General features: G+C 38.9%; 1 protein-coding gene across 3 annotated transcripts in view; it reads right to left on the bottom strand.

The window, feature by feature from the left end:
• The window catches only part of rerea (arginine-glutamic acid dipeptide (RE) repeats a), a 338,260-nt gene extending 332,780 nt beyond the window's left edge, over positions 1–5,480 (bottom strand). For all 3 annotated transcript variants that reach the window (XM_039755537.1, XM_039755539.1, XM_039755540.1), the window contains exon 1: positions 5,171–5,480. The gene's annotated coding sequence lies outside the window, so the exon portion shown is untranslated. The remainder of the gene's footprint in view (positions 1–5,170) is intronic.
• Positions 5,481–14,523: the final 9,043 nt, after the last annotated feature.

Here is a 14,523-nt window from a genome sequence, read left to right as displayed (position 1 = left end):
ATATGCACTGTATGTAAATTTAGAGCACAAATGAGTTAAATGACTTGTTCTACTTGCAAGCTGTAGCCCACAGTGTGACTTCAACCTGAAATCTTGTGGTCTGAACTCCTTACCGCAGTTATACAAGAAGCAAAAAAAAAAAGGAAATTTCCCTAGAATTGAAATACTGTTCTTACTTTATTTAACAATTTGTAAAAATAAACCATTAGCAACTATCACAAAAAGGATCTAGAACACAACAGCATGGTCTATCCTGCACTGCACACAGTCACAATGGAAATATCAAATTCATACTAGCTCTTAGGGTCATTCATGACTAACTTGTAAAGTCTATTCATCCTTTGTAGACACTGACTCATTCCTATAAATACGCCGCAATCAGCTATACACAAGGTGCCAAGTACAAAGTCACTGAAAATTGGGTTCTACTTAAACAAAAATTATATTAACAAGCCTATGCTACACCTTTAACTTCATGTCAAAAGACATTTAGAAGCATACATTAACCCATAAACCTAATCATTCATTTTCAAAACTAACTTATCCAGATCCCAGTCACAGGTAAGCTGCAGCCCATCACAGCCAATACTGGGTGCAAGACAGAAACAGTCCATGGAAAGGGCATTAGTCTATAACAGGTTTAATACACGCGGGCCAATTTAGCACTGCAAATCCACCTAACCTGCATGTCTTTGGACTGTGGGAGGAAAATTTAAAATTGTGAAAGCAGAAAACAAAAATGCAGCATTTAATACATTTCTTTAAAATTTGGCAGTACAGCCTACTGACTTAGGAGTTAGAGTATAAAGCAAATAGGTGTTTGTTAAGTCCTCAACCTTGACTGATCAAATGACCCTGAGCAAATCACTTAACCTACTAAGGTTCCACCTATAAAACTCTGAAAACTATTATACTGCAGACTTATCTGCAAGTCACTTTGGATAAAAGAATCACCTGATGTAACTGTAATATTTGTTTGCAGTGTGGCCTAGTAACTGAGGCAATGGACTGTAAACAGCAGGATTTCCAGTTCAATTGATACTGCTGATTTACAATGTACCTCTAAGTAAGTCATTAACCTTCCACTGCTAACAATTAAGAAATATGAAAATAATTTAGGCTATATGTTACTTTCGAACAAAAGCATCAGTTAAGTGCATATAACATTGGATAAACCTAGCTTTCTCTCTGTAGTTTTGAGATGTAATTAAAAAAAAAAAACTTAACACCTTACAAATTCTATGTGTAATAGAAAACCTTTGTCACAAGTGAGACAGCAATATGAACAGTGGACATCTGGCTTTTCAAGCTTTTCTTGATATATTTGTCTCCCTTGATACAGTTAATGTGTGAATGATGAATATATTGCATATTTCAGTCATACATGGTGGAAAAGTACAAAACATTTGCTGCCATGCAGCAATTGGCCCTGGTTAGAACAATGGAGGCATCTTTTCTAAATGAACTTCATCTGTTCTTCCTATGCTCATGTGAATTTCCAGGAGGGACTTGTTTTGTATCACACTGCCATGTTTCTAGTATGACTGGGCATCTCAAATTGAACTCGCATGAACAAATGTGCTCTGTGATTGATAGGCATCTCATCTGGGATTAATTATAGGGACTAAACTGATCTATGTACTCAGTACTGAATACACCAGAACCCACACTGTTATATATTTATTACGTTGCCTATAATTGCAGTCACACAGATTATATATATTACACACATGAATAACCATTTACAACAATAGTATAAAATGGTGGAATATAATATTTCCTTCAATTAAAATCAGGGACATACATTTATCTTTATACTCCCTTGGAAAGAATTTTTACAAAGTACATTTTAAAGCCCTTACTATAAGTCTGGGGTATAGGATAATGGGACTATTTAAAGATACACATGCACCTATGGTTGAGATCATACGACATCCTTAAAATGAATTTTAAGTATACAGTGTATGATAGTGTCCACTGTAATAACTGTGAAGCACTAACCAAGACTGAGGTCATAAGAGTTTCAGCCACACCAAAAGTAAGTTTAAATTTAGTTTCTTTTTGTCATCTTTAAGTGTTATGTTTGTCCGCATATAATCAACACGCACAAATATATAATCATTTTCAGTAAAGGTGTAACAAAGGGAACCCTATGAAATTCCCTCCAAAGATATAAATCTCCAAGCACAGAAAGATTAAAATACATACAGGGTTTAGGTGGTATTTGTATTTTTTTTTTATACTAGGTGGCTATACAACAAATACCTTGAAATTACTACGAAAATATGTTAAGTCCATGATATTACAACCAAGTTCCATAAACCACACATCAGTAGTTGAGGGTATAATATTCAGCCACAGCTAAGATGAATTAAGTTTTTTAGTCTCATCTTCATGTTTTCTGTTGTTATGCTATATAATCACCAACACAGACACATAAGTATATATCCAAGATTTGATGCAGGTTGACAAATAGCAACATATCAAATTTCCAGCAATTATAATATTACATGCACCATCAGCTCTTTGGGCAGATGAAGTCTCATATTATCTAACATGGCATTTATATGTTTTTGTACTGAAATGCTATACCAGCCAACGCCTTAAAATGTACTTCAAGCAAACTACATGTGACACACTGTCCATGTACAAAACAATGATAACTGAAGAACACACCAGAAAATGAGGTCAAGTCATATTCAGTAACAGCCAAAGAAATTTTGAATTGTGTTATGTGCTCTGTTGCTACACTGTGTAATTACAGATACACACAAATTATTTACAAAATTTTCTTGAATTCTATGCCAGTGTAACTTGTTTAACAGGAACCCAATTTGAATTTCATATTTCAGTTCTTTAGGCCTGAAAATCTACTCAATAAACAGAGGTTAACAACACACAACAATCAGTACTACCAGTACACAACACCCTAGAGGTGAGGGTCCCAAGTTCAGTCCTGGGGTTCCATTCAAACAAATTTCACAAACAATTGGGTTCAGTCTTGCTTTAAAATGATCATTAATTGTCTTTTTCTTCTCTTAATTTGCATCCATATGTGTTAATACATTTACATGAAAAAAAATAGAAATGTGCTTTTTTTTACCATATCTTGAAATGTTAACCTTATTTTACAATATTCTTTTTAATTCACCTTTTCCTGTGGAGTTTAATGTCTTAATTGTATCAAAATACTGATGATTAGTAATGAGCAGTAAAGACACAGGTGCAAATGATACTGAATACGTAAGGGAAGCACCTACTTCAGTATTAAATTCACTTCTGAGCTAATTAATAAGAAAAGGCTTAAACAGACTGGAACATTAAAAGGAGCAAAATCTTAAAAAGCAAGAAAAAAACAAGTATTATTGCCACACACATATGTACTGCAATCCCCTAAAAATTTAGCAAACCCATTTTTTCAATTTCTGGATTGATGCAAAAAAGTAAGAAATAACAGCTTCCTTATTAAATGCAGTAGTCCAGTTAAAAGAGAAGGTGACCGAGATGAACACCTGCAGTTAAGGTTATCCGCACGACTGAATATGGGGATAACTTAGTTAAGCAATGACAGGTAAGAGAATAAGTTTTAAAATATTTGGTATTGGATATCTCTTGCCCTACATGTAACCTCTGCGTTTGTCCTGTACCTTTCTATGGTATCCTTGTGTGTATCAACCTCTCTTGCCCAATGCTTTCTCTTGATCGTGATACTGTAAAGCCTACTTCTGAAACTCATCAATTCGATGCTTGTTGCTCACTTCTAATGACCAATGTCCCCCAATAACTCCTGTGCAAACTTAATTTGTATTCTAAATACTTCCCACTTACTATTTAAAGGTGACTTTTGGCATTCCTCCTACACCTTTCCTAGGTATCCTCATGTGTGTGTTCACCTCTCTTGCCTAGCACTTCCTGCCTTGATTGTGTTTGACTGAGCAACCAAAGTAAAACTGGTCAATCAAACTGCTCGGAGGGTCCAGACACACACAAACTGTATGGTTTTATTATAACAGATAGGTATACAAATGTAACACTAAAGTAGCATCTCTGCTTTAACATGTACTGTCATTTTGCACCTGTGCCTGCACTGCTCCTCCCTAATTGTCAATTTTTGGATACAACTTAAGGAATAAACCCTGTAGTTACATTGAAATAAAAAAAATAGTTTAAAAGAAAGTTAACTATTTAAAACTGACAAAGAAAACATTTCTGAATTTCTTCTAAATGCAAATGTCTTACTAGAACACTTTTCTGAAGGCAGAATAAGAAAAAAGGCCTGCTTAACAATTATATTTTTGAGACAATAACAGTGAACCACTGAATTTAATGAAAGCCTGTAAACACTGTGGACACCAGGACTGAACTTGGGAACCCTTGCACTAGAGGTTCACATTATATGACATTACACCACAGCCCCAAGAAATAAATGGTTTAGGCTCACTGACCCGCTGTAGAGGTAACTTGCCCCAAATCTCTGCTATGGAAAGATGAAGAATGCACTAGCGAAAACAATCTGTCCATTCTTCTCTTTAGCCCTCAAGCCAGACCAGTTTCATACCAAGCTCAACTCCAGTGCAACGCTACTACTCTCTCACTGTAACGGGTAAACGGTTGAAAAGTAAATAAACCCCGACCCTCGGGTGTGCGGGCTGTATCGACGGCTGCTCCTGGAATTCTTCCAAGGCCGGGCAATCTCGACAGGTTCTGTTTGTGTGTAAGGATGCTCCGTGTGACCACAATAACGCGGCCTCCCCAAAACTAGGACCAAGAGAATCAAAAATGTAAAGCAAGAGTGACCCCCCCCCCAAGCATTTCTAAAATACATTCTTACCGGTACACAGAAAAATCAAGTCGTTTCTAAATGCAAGCGACAAGGACAAGACACAGAGGCTTGCCTACGCTGTTATTTGTATTCACGCTCACGCATCCGCACGACCCACGAGTGGTAAATCCCAGCCCACTGGCGACGCTACGGCACACTAAACACAGGGAAACGACTCTAGAAGTGAGTGAGGCCCCCGTAAACCACAAGCAACAACAGCCGCACCACAACACGGCTCATTTACAGCCCCCGTGTCGCCGACTAGCAATGGCGATTCATTCGCGTGCCTAGCTAATTGATCGGCGGGCGACAAGCAGCGTTGAGGAGAGAATTAATTCTCAGACTTACCTTCTTATCCTTTTTACAACATCTGTGTGCTTTTTTGGTGTTGGCTCTTTTGTTTTGTTTTGGTTTGGTTGTGTTGATAAAGCAGAGAGTAACAAAAAGGACAAGGAGTAAATGGGAGGAAGTATGTGCCACTTTACAATTGAGAAAATTAAAAAAACAATTGCAGTCAAATGTCTTGGTCTGCTTTGATAAATATTAACGGTATTCGGAAGGAAGTGTGGGAAGATGCCAACGTTGAGAATGTACAGGATTTCTAATGTCTCTCCGGGAGAAAGCAAGCACCTTCCTGCAGAAGAGTACAACAGTGACGGCTCGGCCCACCTCCTAGTATCGAATGTGTCGATTGGTTCCTTAGCGGGCCCGTGCTTACACCACGACCAATGAGATGGTCGCATGTAGTGATTTAAAAGAGTGTGTATGTGATCTGTGGGAAAGCCAAGCAGAGCGAATTGCTGGGGGCAGTGAGTAAGTTTATCGATTCATTGTGAAGGGAGTAGAGGAGTAAGAAGACAGACAGACAGACAGACAGACAGACAGATAGATAAGGAGAGAGAATGAGAAGAGTCAAAAAGACTGAGCTAAACAGAGAGAAAACGTAAGTGGGCAGGCAAAACATTTAAAGAAACATCGATGCACCTGTATGATAAACCGCAACAAAATGCTCCCGAGTAATGGCAACCTTACAGTTCCTATGTTCATACCCCAAGTTTTACTTTTTATGCCTCATTTCATGGAGTGGTACACGATAGGGTGATATCATAGAACACGATGTGAAAGACGCTGCATGTTAAAAGCTGCACAGTTACGTGAATGAACGGGAAAGGCAAAATCGTAACTTGTTAGAATGTAACAGTTGTCTTCTATCAACCAAAGACTTTGACCATATTGATATACGTTGTTAAACAGCATTGCATATAACTAACAATATCCCACTAACGATGTTTAGGTGGACAGGGAAAAGACAAAGTACAAACCCGATTAAATGTAACAATGCCACTAGTGGTGGAGAAAACCTTTTTAATAACTCTTTTGCATTTTGGATTATTAGGCTCACAAGGTTTTTGTAAGTGTTTTAAATAAGAAAGTATTGTAAGAGATCCAGCTTTATTGAACTTAACCTTAAAAGGATGCCATAAGATTACTATTACAACAAAGACCTTTATACTGACTACTGTCTATCTGGTTCAAGTATCCAGATGCTTCTTTAGGAAGCAGCCTTTGACCTTGAGTCTCAGCACCAGGAATGTATTCCATTATTCCTGTTGGACTGTTTTACCTTACCCCTTTAAGTAAATGTACTTACCTGTAATTTGCTTTCTATGCTAAAATGTTGTTTAATCATATCTATGACATCAAGTGCAGGGAAAGGTGCTATATAAATAAAATGTATTATTATTATTACAATAACAAAGTAACGTCTTGCACGGTATGCCCATGAGATGTTTCTTATATACTTGCTGGAGTACTGAGAGCCTTTGTATACAATTGACAAAGTTAACCGAAAATCAAAAAGAATCTGAGATCAAGACTTTTTTCCTTACAGTTGATACATTATGTCCAATCCAGAACTAGAAACTTTTCCATAAACCAAACATTCTGTCATGAACATAAACACGTAATACATATATGAGGTTAGTTCATTTAATTTTGTAAAGGAGTTGCACATTGGTTAGCAATACTCCTGCAAACTTCATTTCCGTTTATTTTTGAATACTGCAGGCTCAGAGTGCTGTGAAAAAAGGTTCTTAAGTAAACATGCAAGTGTAAAGTTAAAAAATTACCTAATGCAAATTAGTACACATAATTCATGAAGTCACACAGAAAACCAAGTATAAACTGATTAACATACATGGAAAACAATAATATCTGTCCATTAATTAATGGTTGAACTACACCCAGATTACAACGGAGGCGAGGAAAACAAAATTCCAGTCGGCAGCATCACTGAGGAGAATAAACCTCTGGGGCTCCCATGGTCAATTTCAAGAGAAGTAATCAAAGATAAAGTCAAAGTCATAGACCTGGAGACCTCGGCCAACTAGCCACCCACCCCCGCCTGGGAATTCTATAATAGAGTACTGGGCTGTCCAATCTGATAACAGAAACTTACCATCCGATGATTTGAAAATTCCCTGTATCTCAGATAACATTCACATGGGAAGGAGAACAGTGGATAGAGACAAATGTCCCATCTTATTCTTCTTTTTCTACTTCTACTCTATTATCCTTTCTTTGCTAGGTTTCTAGTCACTTGACGTGTCTCCTCCATCTTTGCCTGTTTTTGACATTTAACACCTTCATATACCTCTGCACACAGTGCCCCCACGTGGGTCTCTTATACCATCTATCAACCTCATCATTGTGACAACCCTTCTCCAGACTTTCTCAGTCATGCCCCCACCCCTATTTCCCCTAATTACACTATATGGACAAATGTTTCTGGACACCTGACCAGCACACCTATATGAACTTGTTAGACATCCCATTCCAAAAACCATGGGCATTATTATGGAGTTGCCTGCCCCTCTCCCACCTTGTTTCTGTAACATTCTCTAATCTTCTGGGAAGGCTTTCCATAAGATTTTGAAGTTTCTCTGTGGACAATTTGTACCCATTCAGCCAAAAGAGGTCAGGTGCTGATAATCAGCGAGAAGACCTGGCTCACAGTCAGCATTCAAATTCAGGGCTGTGTGTGGGGCACTCAGATTCCTCCATGTCTTTATGGAACTGGGTTTGTGGAAAGGAATACAGTCATGCTGGAACAGCAAAGGACCTTTTCCAAACTGTTACCACAAAGTGGGAAGCTGGACCATTAACAGTAAGTACCATTCTCTGGAACCAAAGGTTCCAGCCCAAACCCTGAATATCAGCTTCAGACCACTATCCCTCCTCCACCAAACTTTATATTAGGCGCTATGCAATCCAAAAGGTAGCATTCTTCTGGCATCCACCAATTCCAGATTTGTACTTCAGACTACCAGATAGTGAAGAATGATTCATTACTCCAGAGAACATGTTTCCACTGTTCCAGAGTCCAATGGTGGCATGCTTTACACCACTTCAGCCAACACTTAGCATTGCACATTGTGATCTTAGGCTTGCGTGCAGCTTCTCGGCTGTGGAAACCCATCTCATGAAGCTCCTGACACACAGTTCTTCTGCTAATGTTGTAAGTGATACTGACTTGTGACAAAGGTGGCATCCATGATAGTGCCACGTTTAAAGTGACTGAGCTCTTCAGCATGACCCATTCTACAGCCAATGTTTGTCAATGGAAATTACATGTCTATTTGCTTGATTTTATGCAACTGCTACAATATGGTACAAGTGAAATGCCTGAAATCAATAATTAGAAGTCGTATCTACAGTACATACTTTTGGCCATATAGTGTATATGCCCATACCATCTCAATCTAGCCTCTCTAATTTTCTCACTAATCTTTACCACTCCCACCTGTCTCCTAACCTCAGTCTGTCCCTCAGTAAGCCCTCAATTCAGACTAATCTCATTTCATTGTTTTCAAGCTTCTCTTCCTCTCTTGTTCTTATTGTCCATGTCTCTGCACTGTGCTTCAGCCCTGGTCTTATTAATTTTAAACAGATCTTTAATTTTACTTTTACTTCTTTTTGCTTCTTTTTTTATCGTACCACAGCAGACATCTTCCTTCATTTCTTCCATACTGCCTTTATTCTCTTTTGTCACAATTGACACATTTTATTTAAACTTCTCTACCTCTTCAGGCCAAATCCTGTTCTATCTTCTATTAAAAGTCTCTTTCTTCTCCTCCTGCTACTAATTATGACAACCAATTGTCCAGCATTTACTTTTGATCCTTGTTCTAAGGCGGCCTGCCAATCAATTACTATTCTCTGCTTCTGCCATGGTTACATATAACATCTCTTCATGCACCAGATCCACCACAAGGATAAGGAGGAAAGGGCTAACAGCCATGCCATAATGTAGAGCTACTTACACATTAAACATTTTTGTTTTGCAACATGCAGATTCTGTGTCTCGATATGCAGGTTTTTTTGTAATAAAGTTTTTTATTGGAGTTTTAATAGCAATAAAAATTAAAAACAATAACTAGCAGGTTTTCTCATAAAATAAAAATGCCGTAAGAGACACATGCAATTCTAAATGTTGTACCAATCCCTCATACATCATTTCTACCAATCTTACCAGCTTTCCTAAACATTGGTTTTACTTAGGCACCAAAATGCCACACCTCTTGGGACTCTATCAAAGGCCTATTTCCATCCATCCATTTTCCAACCCGTTGAATCCGAACACAGGGTCACGGGGGTCTGCTGGAGCCAACACAGGGCGCAAGGCAGGAACCAATCCCAGGCAGGGCGCCAACCCACTGCAGGACACACACACCCACACCCACACACCAAGCACACACTAGGGACAATTTAGAATTGCCAGTCCATCTAACCTGCATGTCTTTGGAATGTGGTAGGAAACCGGAGTACCAAAGGCCTATTTCATATCTAAAAATGCATAATATACATTTTCATTCATCTTCTTCTGAGATTACACAGCAGAGTGTTAAGTTCAAAGTTTCTCCCAGGCATTGTTTGTGGGAAGTTTATATGTTCTCACAATTTCTATATAGTTGTTTTTCTTAATTTTTCAATAGTCTTTCAACATACAAAACACATGCATTTTTGGTTTATTGCCAACTTCTACTTGGCTCAAAATGAGTGAGTAGACTGACACGTGCGCAGGGTTAGTTACTTCCCAAGACCTGAATTTGCTCAACTGAGCTGAGCAGGTCTGATATGGATGGATAAACCACACAGCAAGTAGTGTTGCATCTCATTCTCCATTCCTGACCAGGCCATTTCCACTTCTCATGTTTGCATGGATTTCTGCCAGAGACTTTGCTATTGTCTAACAGTCCAGACAGGTCTTGTGTGGATGTGCACTGGAAAGGACTGTTAACATCTCTAGAGTTTCTTTCTGCCTTGCTTTTTTTTGCTGCTATGAGGTTGGCTTCACTTAAAATATGGATTCAGAAACAATGACCCAAAAGAAGCCATAATTTGCACTTATTATTAAATAGTTTTTCACTACACATGCAGGTTATGTGAATTGGTGATTTTACATTGGCCCTAGTGTATACTCGATGTGTGTGTGTGCCCTGTGCAGGACTGGTGCCCAGTCCAGGATTTGTTCCCCACCTTGTACCCTATGCTACCTATGATAGGCTCCAGCACACCACATGAATCTGTTCATGACAAAGCAGGTTAGAGAATGACTGACTGACTTTTAGTAGGTGATAACAGTGTATAATGGCGGCAGAATGTGGGCCCTTAATAGACTTATGGGATTATCTTAGTTGTGCTACAAAAAGAGCAAATTTAATGAACTAGCAATAACAAACATACTTATGGCTACCCCCAAATTGTTCAAAATACAGTGTATACTATCAACAGGACAATACATCTGAGAACCAGCATAATACAAGAAGAGAAAAATGATCACAGTTTGGGTCTCGTCCATTATGGGAGATGTACGTCTGAAGCGGAACTCCATTAGCAGTGGTGTTATTTTTTCTCTTTTTTATCATCCAGAGGTTTCCTGTATTTACTTAAACCGAGAAGGCTCAATTACAGTATCTGCAAGCATATATTAACATGACCGGCAGGAAAGAGTTTCAGAAAAAAAGTAAAAGAGAGCTAAAGCTGCATCCAAGCCTAGACAGGCTTCAAGTCCAAGTCTAATATCAAGTTCAGGGAAAGGCCTTTCAGAAACTGACCTGTAACAGATAGGCGAAAGCACAGATTTCCTGGTACCAGATGCTACTACAGTACTACCATATTGCCTACAGTCGAGAGCGAATATACAAGCAAATCGGGCCAGGACAGCTTGTCGATTCCAGAAGATTCATTGACGGTGAAAATGGCCTTACATTCCGGGTTGTCGGCTGCTCCTCGCAAGCCGGAACCGTCGACTTCAACTGGGCTTGCCACATCATCCACGGAGCACTGAGATGATCAAAACGAGCTGAAGGTAATGATTGCCGCAATGGCCCAAGACATAAAGAAGTTCAAGAAAGATATGAAGAAAGAAATAAAGGAGATACACAAAACAAACGAGAAACTGCTTCAGGATATTAAAGACAAAGAGAAACGTTTAAATAATTGCTTTCAGCAGCCTTTAAAGGTATGCTACAAACAAATTGAGGAAAAAATACAGGAAAATGCATCAAAGTTTGAGAATAAATTTAAAGCATTTGGAGCTCAGTTGGAAGACGTTAAGCAAATATTCATGAAACAGCTGAACAACTTGCATCTACTGCTGACGGAAAAGCAGCGGCTGCAAATTCCGAATGCAAAGCACTCGGAGACAGACTAACTGAACTGGAAGATGGATGCAGAAGGAATAATATTAGAATTGAAGGTGTCCCTGAGAATTGTGAAGCCCAAATCCAGTGAGATTAGTAGATGAACTAGTCTCTAAAGTAATTGGAGAGGACTTCAAATCAGACACCGAGATAGCAGCAGCTTACTGCATAAGGGGATCACAGGGGGCTTGGCTAAATTACTCTAAACCTGGACTCTCACTGTGCATTTTGAAAAATTACAATTTAAACTACATTTAATATTGCTTCTCAAACAGAAACATGAGATTATAATTGAAAATAACCATATTCTTATTTTCCCAGATTTCTCACCCTCAACAGCTGCTAAACATGCCGCATTTTACAACATTAAACAGCGCTTAGGGAAAGCCAAGATCAGATACACCCTCTTGTATCCTGCCAAACTGAAACTGGACCTTAAAGGTAACATGTACTTTTTACTTCTATGGAGGAAGCAGAAAAAGAACTAAAAAAAAATGATTCCAATGCTTTTTTGAAACACAATCGTTGGTCGCATTCTGTCCTGGCATGGCAAAGAAGATCTTACTGGCTGTTTCATCAGCCTGCACTGATACTGGTACCATAATTATACATCCTATTTACTTCTCGGCCACTTTTTGTTTATGTTTTTTGTTTTAATTACAACTAGCAAAATACCTGCGCTTCGCAGCGGAAAAGTAGTGTGTTAAAGAAGTAATGAAAAAGAAAAGGAAATATTTTAATAATAACATAACATGATTGACATATATACATACATATATATATACAGACATACATATATATATATATATATATATATACACACACAAATAAACATATATATACATATACACACATATATACAGTATATATACATATACATCCACATATATATACATATATATATATGTGCACAAAACCACGCTTTTATCAAGGCTTCCGTCGGGTAGTCTTTTGAAATGAAATTTTCCTCCAATCAGTCGTAGCAACGCACTCTCTTCCGACTGTTACATTTTTGTAGCTCTGATGTGTGCATCAATGTAATCGGTGTACCAGGAAATCATGCATTGACAGAAGTTCCCCTTTGCTTGGAATGCAAAATGTGATTAAATGCATTATTTTTTAACGCGTTATGGAGCACATGCATCGAAGCTTCTCAGCTGTGCTTGTGCTAATAAAGGAAACATTTTAAAAATAACGTAACACGATTGTCAATGTAACTTTTTGTAAGTAGTGCCTGGAGGATTCAGAGTGTGGAGAAACTCTAGAGACAGCGTGTGTATTAACTTGTGGATTTTTCTGTGAGTATTTGGTGGCAGAGTCACAAAGTTGCTTCCGCAATACTGCGTTAGCTGCGGAGCTCAGCTCAGAGCGAAATGAGGTGAATGGGAGTGGAGATGATGACGTGACTCCCCCACCCGCCTTAACTGTCAATCCCCCCACAAAGACAGTCTCTCGGAATTTGCATAAGCACAGCCCTTCACCAGCAATTTTAACTTAGTTACAAAGTGATCAAAACTCTCATTTATATCCTGCGTCCTCTCATTAAACTTGTATCCCGCATTAGCCGTGGGCATGACAAACGCCAGCGGCAGCCTGTCTATGAACTTAATTTAAACTTTAGGTTTACACCGTGCTTTGTTTCCGAAGTAGCTGCATTCATGAATATGGTTGTATGTGTCAGTCGCTCGCTTCTTATTGTATCGCTGCCTTCTCAATTGTATAATGCATGTTTTTTTCAGCGCTTTTTGGAGCTCTTCCTTGTTTTCTACATACTGCGTTGACAGTCAGTTCACGTGATTACATGGGAGGCGTGATGATGTCACATGAAACTCCGCCCCCCATGGCCATCGCGCTCAACTACATTACAGTATATGGAGAAAAATAGCTTCCAGTTATGACCATTACGCATAGAATTTCAAAATGAAACCTGCTCAGCTTTTGTAAGTACGCTGTAAGGAATGAGCCTGCCAAATTTCAGCCTTCCACCTACACGGGAAGTTGGAGAATTAGTGATGAGTGAGTGAGTGAGTCAGTGAGTGAGTCAGTGAGGGCTTTGCCTTTTATTAGTATACTGTAGATTATATGCGTATATGTATGTATGTATGTATGTATGTATGTATGTATGTATGTACTGTGATAAGAATACACAAAAGACATCATAAAGATTTGGGGTAGCCACCTGTATATTGTTTTTCCCAGCTGCAAAAGTTTATGTTTTGAAGCACAATGGGCATAGAACAGAGTCCACAACAGAACTGGTTACAATAGCCCTAGATGGAGGCTTTAAAGGCCCGTAGAGGATATGATGTCAATCAAAATGGCCGGAAACAGAAGTGACATCAGCAAAGGTACCGGCTTCGGAAGTGACGTCAGCACATGGGCCGGCTTTGGAAGTGACCTCAGCACAGGGACCTGCTCCGGAAGTAACATCTTCTGAGGTGCAGGAACCTAGCAGGATTTCCCGGGAAAAGTCTGTAGGGAACTGAGAAAGACAGTCAACGCACTCCGCCACCCCCTGGTCGGATGTTTAATTACAATTATTCAGACTCTTTAGCTGACTCGCACGTGTGTGACAATATGAATACTTTTTTTTCTTTTAAATAGGATGTTTAACATCACACCCTTAGTTTATTGCATTAGAGCTAACAATACTTATCAAGGACTACTGTTTAACATCATTTCCTGGGTTTACTCGCTCATGACTGTTTAAGATATTTTATGCTTATGCTTATAGTATTTGTATTTTATTGTCAATAGATATCTCTATTTTGATCCTTATACTCTGTTGCTGGGGGGCTTATTTTGCTTTGGAGTGCTCTGTCTCTAGGTATCTCAGAGGACTGGGACTTTGGGAAGTGGGGTCCAGCCTGACATGGGGAGGGAAAATGGGGGGAGGGGGCAGGGGGACTGGAACTGGGGGGGAGAAAGAGAGTAAGCTATTTTCAGTCTGTCCTTTTAATCCTTATAGTTATAAGTGCCAATGTAATATTAAGCTTC

This window comes from Polypterus senegalus, chromosome 6 (assembly GCF_016835505.1).
Source record: "Polypterus senegalus isolate Bchr_013 chromosome 6, ASM1683550v1, whole genome shotgun sequence".
NCBI lineage: Eukaryota > Metazoa > Chordata > Cladistia > Polypteriformes > Polypteridae > Polypterus > Polypterus senegalus.
Note: the sequence above shows the minus strand (reverse complement) of the source record. Positions and strands in the feature narration are given on the sequence as shown.